Raw genomic sequence first — 14348 nt, 5'->3', positions numbered from 1 at the left:
TACAAATTATCGCTCTCTAATGATATCAGTAGATTTCTGTTTGATGGGTGGCTTCTCACTTTGATTTTTGGTTTAGACAGAATGTTTCTTAATTCCCACAAAATGTGAAAACTTTATTGCCCATATAGCATCATTGCAAGCCCCACCCTTGGCAAGTGATCCTGCAGTTGAAAATCTAGAACTGCTTCCATGCTGTTTTATGTGAGGACAGAGCCTGAATCAATTAGAAAGCACTTACTCCTCATCAATGACCACTAGCGGCTTATTATTGAATATCCAACCTCTAAAATTTTAAGAACTAAATAGCTATAGTTCATAAACCTGATAGATCTAAAATATACTACTACGATATAATAAGAGTGATGATTAATTTTTATTATTACCTGATTGGATGTAGAATCATCCTGGAGAGAAACCTCAGTACATGACTGTGGAGAAGTTTCTAGTTTGGGTCAACTGAGGTGGACTGACCCAGACAGTATTCTCCCATGGGCTAGGTTCCTATTCTGAATATAAGAAAAAGTGATCTGAGAACCAACATTTCTCTCTGCTTCCTGACTTCAGACACAAAATGACTAACTCTATTAAATTTCTGCTAAAATTACTCCCATTTTATGATAGACAGTTATCATTTTATGATAGAAGTTTAAGTTGTATCCACAACTCACATTCCATGGTAGACTACAGCTAATTTAATTCCATGTGGATTAAACATGTATTTCTGTGATAATTTTAGGACTACTTGTAAAAGAAATTATTCAAACCAACTGAAACAAAAGTCAAAGATGTGCTTTTGTCTTTGCAGGAACATATGTACAGATGCTGAGAAAGTCATGAGTAATTTAGGATGGATATTAAGTAATAAAATTAGACTATTACTGTCAAGAAAATATTTTGTATTAATATTGTACTGGGAAATATCTCCATCCAATATGAATACATGCATATCAATGAGTTATTTCAAGCTTACACAGCATATATAACATGGTTTACAGAATTTATAATGTGTTCTCTAAAGCACTTTTCAAAGTCCTGCTCTAAAATACAGCAAACTATGGACAAATCATATACTTGGCATCTCCCAAGTTGTTTGCTATTTGCTTCACTTATTTCATGTTCTAAACTGATCCTGGGGTACTTTTATGGTTCTGGGATTTATAATTTATTGTTGTACAGGGAGCGTCTAGGGATTTGGAATTACTTAAATGAAAATCAGCAGAGTTGTAGGTCTGACTCAGTCTCATTAAAGCTGAGTAATGTTAGGTCTACTGAGTAGGCAGGCAACAGTAAAGTCCTGGGAGGGTTATTTGTAGTTTTCCTGGGAATGCAGTTCATGAAAACTGAAAGAAAAAAATCAATAGCATTGTAGTAGAATATTTTTAAACCTCAAAGGGCAATATACCTAGGAAAGGCAGATTGCTTTCTTTACCAAGACTGTCTTCATCCAGAGATGTGAGTGGAAAGTAAAACATTATATTCTTGACCCTTTAAAAATAGTTTGAAAATTGTAAGTCCATTAATGTACATTGATAGGGGTACACTCAACTCTTAATATTAATAAAATGTTGCAAAACCTCATAAGCTTGTAAGAACTCACAATCACAATTCAACTTTAATACTCACAGTAGATTATATTTTGGCTGCCCCATTGAGCTTTTATCCCTATCTTTGTGGTTGAAATCAAGCATATACCTGGAATATCATGTATATGAAAAAATAATGGAAAAAAGCAATACCTTCTTTTCATAGTAACAACTGGGAAGTGAACAGAAACTCTTATCTGGAAGATCCTAATTTAACACTATAGAAGAAAAAGCCACTCCTTCAGACAGGGACAGTAATAAGACATTTATAGCTGTCTTCAGGGATAGATCCAGAGGTATTTTTAACTGTCAAGTTTTGAAACAATGAGATAAAAGGTGATATTGGAATGTAAGTGGATTTGTCTGGATATGTAGATGAATGCAATAAAGTAATCCCACACTAGCTCAGATAATAGGTAGATTAGTGTAAACTTATTATGCATTGGATAATTTTTAAAACTTTTATAAACTTGGTTAAAATTGATCAAATATTGAAATAGGAGAGAATACTTAAACTAATAAGAAAGCTATCTAGAGTTAATATAATCACATTGAAATGTTATATATAGAAGATAGGATATATATAAAATAGAAAAACCCTTAACTATGCTTGACAACATTATCACCCTGAAGTCACAACAGCTGTGGATTCCTTCATTTGGTCTGCATAAAGGGCAGCTGTCAATAGTCCTGGAAGGAGGAGGAACTCAGGGGACTCTAATCCTCACTACTGAAAATTTTGCTAATGATTGATTCAGGAAAAGTAGGATTTATTCATTTATATGCTGCTTGTGACCCACAAACCTACAATGAATACTTATAATTCAAAGGTCACAGATTGGCCCTATTTCAAACAAATTGAAAAAGATGAAGATACAAGTCATGAATCCTGGAAAGGGACTGGTAGGGAGAAGAGATATAAGAGATCATAAGGATAGAATAATCAGATTATGTTATATATGATATTATCAAATAAAAAATTAATTTTTAAATTAAGCTAATATTTAAATTGTACTTATTAAGAGATTTAGTATCATTGCCTTTTATTTTAATTTATCTATTTATTTGAATTTTGATAAAACCGTAGTCAGAGCTGAAGATACACTTTAAATTCCATGATGTAGCTCCTGTGTGTAATTTTAACTGTCTTATTTTCAACTTCCTACTTGAAGAAAGTAAATGTCACCATCTTAATAGAATTACAGAATTGTACTGAAGAAACTTTTTAATTTTTTTTCTAGTATTATCATGAGAGGGAGTAGATATCTTTAAAACCTTTGGCAACTTTCTAGACAAATGATCATACATAGCATATGTCTATTATCTCCTGAAACTGGAGGCATACTGAATTCATTTAGAAGAATATCAAAATCACATATATCAAAGTTAGTCATTAGTTGTAGAAGGTACTATCTCCTGGATTTGAACAATTGTTAACAAGAACACTAGGGGTTAAAAATCTTCTGATTCTATCTATCTATCTATCTATCTATCTATCTATCTATCTATCTATCTATCTATCTATCCATCCATCCATCCATCCATCCATCCATCCATCCATCCATCCATCTNATCCATCCATCCATCCATCCATCCATCCATCCATCCATCTATCTATCTATCTATCTATCTATCTATCTATCTATCTATCTATCTATCTATCTATGTGTGTATGTTTGTGTATGTGTGTGCATATATATATAGATAGATATAAACATCTACATATGAACACAGATATGCTAACAAGGAAAGGAAAGAACACAAATATGCTAACAAGGAAAGGGAAGAACACAAATATGCTAATAAGGACAGGTATGCTAATAAGGACAGGGAAGAGAGACATAAATCTTTCAATAAGCAGCACATACAGACTGTTGAGAAAGATAGGAACTATGACATGGATAAAAAGTTAATATCTTCTTTAAAACCAGGTAAAATATCTTGTTGATTAGCCCTTTGTAGATAACTTGTTATGATTTGAAGAACATTAGTCATTGATAGTGATGTTGTATGTTTTTTTCAAGTATTGAGCACTTTTCAGGAAGAGTTCAATAGGATGAAAAGAAAAATGCAGCCAGGAAGTTTAATTCAATTGTCAGGGTACCCACAAAAGCAGTAGGATAAGTGGTCTGTCCAAGGAAGCATCAACTTAAAGGGTGAGATGTCCTATCCTTTTATCACTATGTTCTCTTTTTTTTTTTTTTCTATATGTCCGGGACCAGCCTTGATAGGAATATCTCTAGCCAGGGTAAAGGCATGGGGATTTGGAAATATAATAAAGTATATGAAGATGTGAATGAAAATAACAAGACTGAGAAGCATATAGAATAGTATCGGGAAAAAATACCAGTGAATACTGAAATTTTCACCCATGTCTAACTGCTTAAAATACCCCTGGCCCCAAAAGGTAGGAGTAAGAGAAAAGATTGCATTAACATGATACAAGGAAATGAACATATCAATGAAAGTCATGGGCTAAATTTATAGTTAAACATTCTGTTGCTCGAACAAAACAAGTCACACTTACACCGTAGACCAAAACATTCTATAGGCAAACCATTCCTTAGGTGGAATCCCAAGTAATCTCCATAAACAGAACTGGAACTTAGTTGGATTTTTAGATTCTTGTTTGAGGTAGGAACAATCTACTTCTCTATTTTGAGCACAAAATATAACCATTAACCGCACCTGTTGATAATAACCTAGAGAGAGCAGAACTCTCTGTTCAATATCTAGGTGGGACCTTTGTTTGAAGTAGAAGCACAATAATCTTGAAGGAACTAGAGGAACATCCCAACTCTCTGTCCTTTGGTCAATATGGAAACAGGCTCACATTTTTGGGCCTCCATACTAAATATTTTACCATTGTGGTTATTTTTATTTACTTTCATATTTCTATAATAAGACATAATTACCAATGAAAATTTATAAAGGATAAAGGATATTTGGTACTAATATTTTCAAATGGCCATCAATGCAGTAAGCATGACAACAGGCAGGCATGTTTAGCACTGGAACAGTATTTGAACTCACATTTTGAGATACAACCACAAGAATGAAAGTCCAAGAATGGAAGGAACTTCTGAAAGCTGGATGCTCTTTGAAATGTCTTACAAATCTACCCTGTAGAAATTGCCAGCAACTTATTCTACTCGTTATTTGGGAAAATATTTTATGGGGTTCATGGGGTGTGTCTTTTTTAATGGAAACAGAGTGTTGCGGAATATAAAATAAAAATAGAAAAACTAGCAAACATGATGTGAAATACATACTGAAAATTTAGTATATGTAGATAATAAGTTAATAGAACATACATAGCAACCTGAAATTATTCACAAAGCCTTTAATGGACACTGAAGTTTCACTCTTGAGCTCTATTCAATGTTTACTATGCCCTTAAAATTAACTTTTTTGATCAGTGTCTTCAGTGTAGCAGAGTGATTCTTCATCTATAAAATGTTTGACAATCTCAATTTGTGCCTTTAGGTTTTTTTTTTTTTTTTTTTGCCATTTTCCTATTTACCTTAAGTTTGGTGTAGGAGGACTCTTGAGAATGAGGAAAATATTCTTAAATATTATCCCAAGAAAAATAGCAAAATGTTGAGCTTTCAGATGAGCTGTAGAAGACTCATAATGTGAGTTAGGGAGTTTATTGTGCAATATATGAAGACTAAGTTTGTAAACATTCCCAATACCACAGGCTCAATAATTCTTGCTGAGCAGATAGTACTAAAAGATAAAGATGTTGATTGCAAATACCATTTTACGCTGTACTAAAGACACACTCTGTACTAAAACTTGCATTATAAATGCCTTGATTTTAATTAATTTACTCTGATTCTGGACTTTCAATCATCAGAAATGTAAAATGGCATGTTTACATAAGTTTTAATTGGTATTTTGGATGACATGTAAAAGCAAAATCAAGTCACTAAGCTAAAATTTGGTTACAATGAAATTTTCCCATCAACATGTGAAGAATGAATACTAACTACAGGATAAAAGAAAGAACTGTTGTTAAACTGGTCCTATTGTTTTTCTTCACTAAGAATTGAATTCACAGCATTTACAAACTTAGAATGCTTTTTCTTCTATTTGTTCTGCTATTTCTAACTGTAAACTTGATTTTAAATTGGAAAAGCATGCTTATATAAGAGTTATGAAATTGTACTTGCAGATCATCCAGCACATTTTTCATAAATCAAAATAAGGATATTTTTAGGAAGCATTTCAACACACACACACACAGAGATTGAATTTGATTAGGAGAAAAATCTTTGGCTGGAATGGAATTACTATATCACAGATTGGTCTACAAAAATTTTATACTCAGGTATTTATTAATAAAAGGTATATGACTCATGCTAGAATGGTACAGAAGACAACAGCTAAAAAATTATAGAGAGTATTCAATTGTTTATAAATTTTTTATTTGTGAAAGTTCTTGAGGTTCGCAGAGTTTACTTTTCTCCTGATAAAAAGTCACACACACAAATATATATATATACACAAACATTAGGGTGAATAAATATAAAATGGCTAAACAGAGGATTTTGTTGCCTGATGAGAGGACAGACTGATTTGTAACCAAACGCTAACCATGTAAAAATAGAAATGGAAAAAATAAAAAAATAAATTGGAAGGTCTATCATCTTGAGAATAAGCCTAGTGTAGTCTATATATGACTCATATCAATGAGTAACTCAGTCATAATATCATAATAAATGACAAATATTTTATTATGATATGTTTATTTTTAACTTGTTGGTTAATTTATTTTCTTTTAAATTAAAAATAACTACATCATTCCCCATCAGCCACCCAACTCCTCCTATGTTGTTCAAACTTCTAAAATTTATTGCTGCTTTTATTTAGTTATAAATTTATGTATATGTATTTAATAAATATACACAATAATATAAATATATTATTCTGAGTGCTTCTGTTTATAGTTTTAGGGATGTATTTTTTGAGACTTACCCAAACTGATTTACAGGAGTCTGCAGTAGTTCATAATACTACAAACAGTGATTAAACAGTTTCACCTTTCCCAAATCCTGAAAGTGATTGTCAGTCTTTTATTATTATTATTATTATTATTATTATTATTATTATTATTACTAGTACTATTCTGACTCAGGTATGATGAATATTTAGAGTTGTTTTAATTTGTATTTTCTAAATTGCTAAAGATAATAAACACTTTTTGAGATGCTTTAATCCATTTTTATTCTTTTTTTTGAACATTCTTTATATAGTCTATAATACAATTAAATTTTATTTCCTTCACTCTTTATTTTGAGTTCTTTATATATTCTGGATATTAATCCAGTATATGATGTATAGGCATTAAATATTCTTTCCCACTTTGTGGTTTTACTTTTCACATGGCTGAATATTCTCTTGTTAAGACCACCTTTTGTTGATCTTAATTCATAAGGAAATGGAGTCATATTCAGAAAGTCCTTTTCTGATTCCATATTTTGCTTTAATTGTTTATGTTTTCTTCTTGAAGCTTCAGCATTTTGGGTTCCACGTTGAAGTTTTGCAGTTTTTTTCATATAGGATGCTATAGATCAATTGCTGTAGTTAGAGTTTCTCTTGCTGTGACAAAATGCCATGACCAGAAACCAAGTTATGGAGTAAATTATTTATTCCATTTCCATTTCCATATCTATATTTATCATCTAAGAAGTCAAGACAGAAACTCAAACAGGGCCATAATCTGGACATGGGAGCAATGCCCATGACGGGATGCTACTCACTACCTTGCTCACATGGATAGCTCAGTAGGTGGTCAGAGGACCACCATTTTGGGGTAGATCCACCCGTTTTTGACTGAGTACTAAACCATCAACCACAAATTAAGAAAATGTACTATTGGCTTCTCCACAGCTCACCTTATAAAGAATTATTTTACACAATTTCTCTCCCTTTTCTCTCATGATTCCAGTTTGTGTCAAGTTGGCATAAAACTATTCAGAATATGGGTCTAATTTTATTCCTCTATGTGGGGCTATTCAAATTTCCAGCATCATTCATTGGAAAAACTGTCTTCCTCCGTGATGTTTTTTAGCAATTTTGACATATTTATATGTACACCATTGATTTCTTCTGTTTCATTCCATTGGTCTACATTTCTGTTGCTGTCCCAGTGCTATATTTTTTTGTTTTATAAGATTTTTGTAATGTACCTTAAAAATATAGTATAAAAAGTTTAGCAGCATTCTTCTTTTTGCTCAAGATAGTCTCTTATTCCATATGAATTTTAGATTATTTTTCTATTTCTATGAAGAATATTGTGGGGATTATGACTGATGTTTTTGGTGGATTTAACAGGAATGGCCTCCACAGAGTTATATATTTGAATGTTTGTTTCTTAGTTAGGAGACTATGTAGAAAATAATAGAAGGTGTGATTTTGTTGTAGATATGACACTGTAAGTAGACTTTGAGGTTTCAAAAATGCTCATCAGGCCTACTCGATGCTTCCTGCTTATAAAATGAGGTACATTTACACATTAGAATACTACTCAGTGGTAAAAAAAAAAAAACAAACAATGACATCTTAAATTTTGCATGTTTTGAATAAGAAAACACTATACTGAGTAAGGTAACCCAGACCCAAAAAGATGAATATGGTATGTACTTAATCATAAGTGGATACTAGCTATAAACAAAGGCTATTGAGTGTGTAATGCATGATTGTAGAGAAGTTATGCAATATGGTGAATCCAAAGAAAAACAAATATAGTTCCACCTAGAAGTTGGAAACAGACAAGCTCGCCTGACAAAATTGGGAGCATGTGGATGGGCGAAGAAGGAAGACTAAGAGGGGAAGACCTAGTAAGATAACAGAAGAAGCAGAGGTGTCTTATATGTTAGTTTCCTTTATGGTGATCATATCGGACTCAAAAAAATGATCACTTCTCTACTCAGAGTAACCTTATTTTTCCTTCTTTTTCTAACATTTAAGTACCTTCCTTCTCTAAAACTTTTGGGTTTCAGGGGGATATTTGAATGATTTTGTTGACCCAATTCATAAAAGATATATACTGTTTAAGAAATAGTCTACTGCTCATTAGCTGTTATTGTGACACTTTTGACATTACTTATGGGCTATTCAAAAGCTATTGTTAAAATGCAAGGAACTCTTAAGCTAAACCTATGGGTTACAAAACTGTTTTAACCCTTTAATCCCAGCACTCAGGAGGCAGGTGGATCTCTGTGAGTTAGATGCTAGCCTCTTCTACAGAGCTAGTTCCAGAACAGGCTCAAAGCTACAGAGAAACTCCATCTTGAAAAATCAAAAAAAAAAAAAAAAGTGTTTTAACCTTTTTGAGAAATACAGGAAATTGGTTGTTATGGAATAAATATTAAACAATGAGATGAGATAAATGGGATAATTGATATGTAAAAGGGTATGTCTATAGTAAGACAGACCAAAAACTGAAAGATTTTATAGTGAATTACTTGATAAAAGAGTCTGTAATTTATTCAGAATATATCAACATTGTAGGTGCCACTGTTCACAATCCTTACAAATATCCTCCCACAAGCTCCATAGTGTATGAATGCTAGGGATTTAAGATCTATTTATACTATATCTAAAAGCAGATCTTTTAAATGGGGATAACAATAGCCCTTGCAACATAAGGTGCTTGTAAAGATTAAAAATCTTAAGTCCTGGAAAGCACTCAAAACTGTACACTCAATACATCTTAACACTTATTAACACTAATAGGATTATGTCTGTCACAAAACCCACAGCATCAGCCAGATAAGCCCTTTAAAGTTCACCTGAATATATGATTTGACTTTCACTTCCACTTTTATATTGAGGCTGTATTCTGCAAGTATTAAACCCTTCTTTTTCAACTACTATAATATCATATTTGTCTTCCTAAACCTAAATAAATTAGATCTACTCCAAATAATTAGAACTTGTTTTTATATTACTCATTTGGCATTTTATTTATCTTTTATTGTTAAAATCATTTGTGTATTTATGGCTTAGCTCTTAAGGTAGTCACAGCTTGATTATGAATAGGAGAGTTTTATTCAGGGACCATTCCATTTGTGGAAAAGTGACCAAATTAGATAACTTAGTTTAGTTCTGAATATATAATGGGCACATTAGTATTTACAGCCAAGGGTCAGGGTAGGGATCAGTAGATAGAAAATCACCAATCATGAGCATAGAACATAAGGTTGGCTTTTGGCTAAATTGACCTTAAAGTATTATTGCTGAAAATAGATCAGAAAGATAAACTGGGAAATGATAGGAGGCAAAGCACTGTCAAATAAACAAAGTGATTATATGAAAGATGGAAAAGATCTGCTCAACAGAGATATTACTGCTAAGATTGGGAAATGATTTCTTTTTTTTTTTTTTTTTTGGTTTTTCGAGACAGGGTTTCTCTGTGGCTTTGGAGCCTGCCCTGGAACTAGCTCTGTAGACCAGGCTGGTCTCGAACTCACAGAGATCCGCCTGCCTCTGCCTCCCGAGTGCTGGGATTAAAGGCGTGCCCCACCACCACCCAGCTGGGAAATGATTTCTTATCTCAGATAGTAAAGTGAAGCTAAACTTGATTCAATTTTCTTGAGACTTTCATGGATCTTGGACAAGTTCCATATATATTTTTTAAAGTTTCCTACGCTCTATAGATTTTATTTATCTTTAATAATTATATAACTTTCCATATCCTCATTGTGAAGTATGTTTTTAAATTGTACTATCACGCTTATCTCCATTCTGTGAGTACATCTTGAGGAGAGACACTTGTACTCCCTTTGAGTATTGAACTATTGAAATTACAGTTATTAAGTAATGCATTTCCTAGGAATGTCATGTGGGTGAAGGTAAAGGTAGCAGTCTTGTACCAAATAAAAATAGAACAGGAAAAGTTCATATGTTGTAGGCATGATGGGTCATTGAAAGAACCACACTCTAACTAGGATAGCTAAGTTACACAACTATCTTGGCTCTTCTTTAAACCTAGCCCTCAAGTCAGAAGCCTTGAAAAAAGACATAGAGTTCACCAGAACTCTTTGCCCCTTTTGTTACTTTTCCACTTAAAATAATCTACTTTTTGCTGCTTTTCACTATTGGTATTTATTTAGTTGATATATTGAGATTTGTGGCAATGCACAGTGTTGAATGGAGAGAGGGTCCCTTTGTTTGTCCTGGCTGCCCTGCTAGCTTACACCCGGAATAATCACACAGAAATTTCTATTAATTAAATCACTGCTTGGCCATTAGTTCTAGCCTCCTATTGGCTGACTCTCATATCTTGATTTAACCCATTTCTCTTAATCTTTGTATTACCATGCGGTCGAGGAGTATGGGGAAAGATTCAGCATGTCTGATTCTGGCAGCTCCATGGTGGTTCTCCCATTCTGCTTTCTTCCTCCCAGAATTCAGTTCTGTCTTCTCTGCCTACCCAAGTTCTGCCCTATCAGGCCAAACAGTTTTTTTATTATTATTATTGATTAACCAATGAAAGCAACACATAAACAAAAGAACCTCCTACACCAGTATAGCTTCTTAGATCTGATGTCAAGAGCCTAGACTTTACACTATTAAGCTTGATAATAATACCTATCACAAACTACATCTGTAAAGAAGAGGAAAACATGTCTTCTAAAGCTTCAGGTACTTATGAATTGTCAGTATTAAAACCGAGAAGTCTCTAATTAAGTCAATTACATAACCTAGTAACTCTTAGCAAACAGATTTCATAAAGCTACCTTTGAAAGTCAATGAGAAAGAGAAAAACTCACTTTTTCAGCATATCTTTCTGAATAAAACCCATTTATGTGTATATATATATAACTGTGTAAAGTATAAGCTTATTAATTATTTATGGGTGATGAAGGTAAAAATAAAATGTAAATTATTTTTAAAGGGGTGACAGTCTGATATATTTAAACAAATTTTTATGTCAGATAATATGTTTGAATTATGTAATGCTTATGCTTGGGTTTTGTATAGGATGTGTGCACATGCATGTGTAGATGTGTGTTCCTTTGGGCATATAAATTCAAGCATGATTTTGCTATGACATTGTGGTGAGGTTAAAGCACAACCTTGGGTGATGGTTCACATTGCAAACAATGTTTGAAACAATCTCATCTTTATTCACAGCTAGTTACACTGGAGTACTTAGAACTTCTATTATTTCATGACGTTATTTTATACTTTAAAGTATGCTTATAAAAATAGCATAAGTAGAACAGTTTAGTGAGAGGTTATAGTATTGAAATCTCACTACAGTAATTTGATTATAATTAGAAACCTAGAGATACAATTACTGCTCTAATAATGACATATTTTCAGAAACACCATACTTAAAGAGAGGTAATTATTTTTTGTTTTCAATTTATTGTTATAACAACATCATCCTTCCAAAGTAAACAGTTAAGTGGTTTGTCTCTATTCTATTCTTATATTCTTCTTTAAAGTCAAATGTCTTTTTCTTCATCTCTATTGATATGTCTGATAGTGATAAACAGGTCAATCAAGTTCAAATTAATCTGTAGAATAAATACAAATTAGAAATAGAAAGCTTAATTCTACTGGTTTTAAATAAGGAAGGGAACCTTGACTCTACCTTTTCATTGGAGCATTTTCTAAGAAAATATTTTTTTCTTAAATTGAAATAAAAGCATAATTACTTTAAACTTAAATAAACTGATAATAAAGATGACGAGTTATGAGTAATTATGCCACTAACAAAGCATGGGGTTCAGTTCCCAGTATCCAAACTGAATGAATCAAAACTCCTCAATACTGAAGGAACAGGGTTTGGGAACCTTATGTACTCTTCCAGATTCCTGATATCGGCAAACATGTTCATGTGTACCCATACACACATACATATTCACATGCACACACACACGCACACACACACACATACACCACAAACATACCACAAATAAAATTTAAGATGCGTCTTTTTTATTTTTTAAAAAAGGTGTTGTTCCCCAACACAATCCCTTAGGATTCTCCGTAATGTATCAACAAAAAACAAGCTAATGCCTCCATTTTCCTCTTCTTGCATCTCTTGTGGATCTCACAGACCACCTGTCCTAAACTCTGTCTGCCTAATTAATGATATGTCCCAGCCCCCAAATCAAGCAGATGTCCCCTGTCCAGTTGTAGGTCACACTTGCCAGAAAACCAGTTGGTCCGCCCAAAGATGTTCTGCCTTCTGTTCCTACTGACCCAATTTTCTGTCTTCTCCTTAGCAGTACGACAAATCACCAGCTGTGGACTTTCTTCTGTATTGTTCGTGTAGGTCCCACTAACCATAACTTCCTGATCTCAAAGCTAAATATCAGCCCAACACCAGGAGGCATTCCCTCTCAACATACCAGCCAAGTACGTGAGTCCCCACCAGGCTCCGCATGGTGCATTTGGGCATTTGTGCAGCATCCCTGGCAACAGCTCTGAGTAGCCACTCTAAAACAGCCTCTGGTCTCTGTCGCCTCACAGAGCTACTCGGGGTCCTTAGACAAAGCCGACTGCATGACTGTGGCAGGGTGGGTTCTGGGTCTAGCTTTCCCAGCATGACACAGAAGATCAAGTGGGGCATGGGTTTCCCCTGGTGTCTCTGTCGGTGTTGCTGCCTTGCTGTCCCTGCACTGCTGCTAACCAGTCAGGGATCACCACCAAGCATACAGTCTGTGATTTACACTGGATAACTGCTTTTAATTAGAACATATTTTTCAGTACCTAATGTATACCACAATTAAAACATTTGGCATTTTGGTATCTCCTCCAAAGCAATTGCTTTTTCTACCCAAACGTCAGTACTATATTCTAATGTTTCAACATTCATTATATGTAACATTGATTCATTATAGGTGCTGATCTGGCCTTTAGAGGCCCAAGGAACTTTTTGCATTCTAGATTGGCATTCTCAAAAGCCAAAGATTCAATGAGTACAGGTCGATTTTCTGGGTCTATTACTCCTATTTGGATAGCTTTAGTTAATCTTTGTAAAAAAAAAAAATCACTAAAGTGTTTTCTCTGACCCTGTTTAACCCTAATATATGATTCAATCCACTTTTCTTGCTTCCTGAATCCTGTCCCAAGCATTTAAAGCGGTTGTGCTACAGAGGGACAAGGTTGTTTATCATAAAGATCCTGATCCTCACCCAGATTTTGATCTTGTGAAATCACAAGTCCTTTTGCTTTTCCCTGTTGTTTTAAAATTCTTCTTCTTCTCTCCAATAACATTTCCAAAGAAGCTGTGGTCTATTTTCTAGGACAGCTGAAGTTAATTGAAGCCAACCTTGTGGGGTTGACCTATTGCTTGGAGCCTATATTTTGACCAATTTCCTAATGAAGAGTAAATGTATTCCATAATTAACTATTGCTTTTATAAACATCCTTTAGATCACTCATATGTATGAGTTCCTATGTATATTCTTTGACTATCTTAGAGTACTTGGTGCTTGATGGCCTTTGTGATGATATCACTGGATAGGCAGTTAGAACTCTGGGTAAGCTATACTGGAGTTTGGTATGTACTGAGGAGGCTAAATTCTGTCTTTGTACCTTTTGTCACTGGTTATCAAAATTAATAAACTCTTCAATCTTTTCAAATATTTTTACCACTGCCTTTCGTAAAGTCTGGATCTCCTATCTGTTGTTTTGTTCTAATACCCTCATTGAAGATTCCAAGGTATGAACTCTCTCTCTCGCTCTCTCTCTCTCTCTCTCTCTCTCTCTCTCTCTCTCTCTCTCTCTCTCTCTCTC

Source organism: Alexandromys fortis, unplaced genomic scaffold (assembly GCF_014885135.2).
Source record: "Alexandromys fortis isolate MF-2015 unplaced genomic scaffold, M_Fortis_MF-2015_v1.1 scaffold_176, whole genome shotgun sequence".
Classification (NCBI taxonomy): Eukaryota; Metazoa; Chordata; class Mammalia; order Rodentia; family Cricetidae; genus Alexandromys; species Alexandromys fortis.
This window is presented reverse-complemented; position numbering follows the sequence as displayed.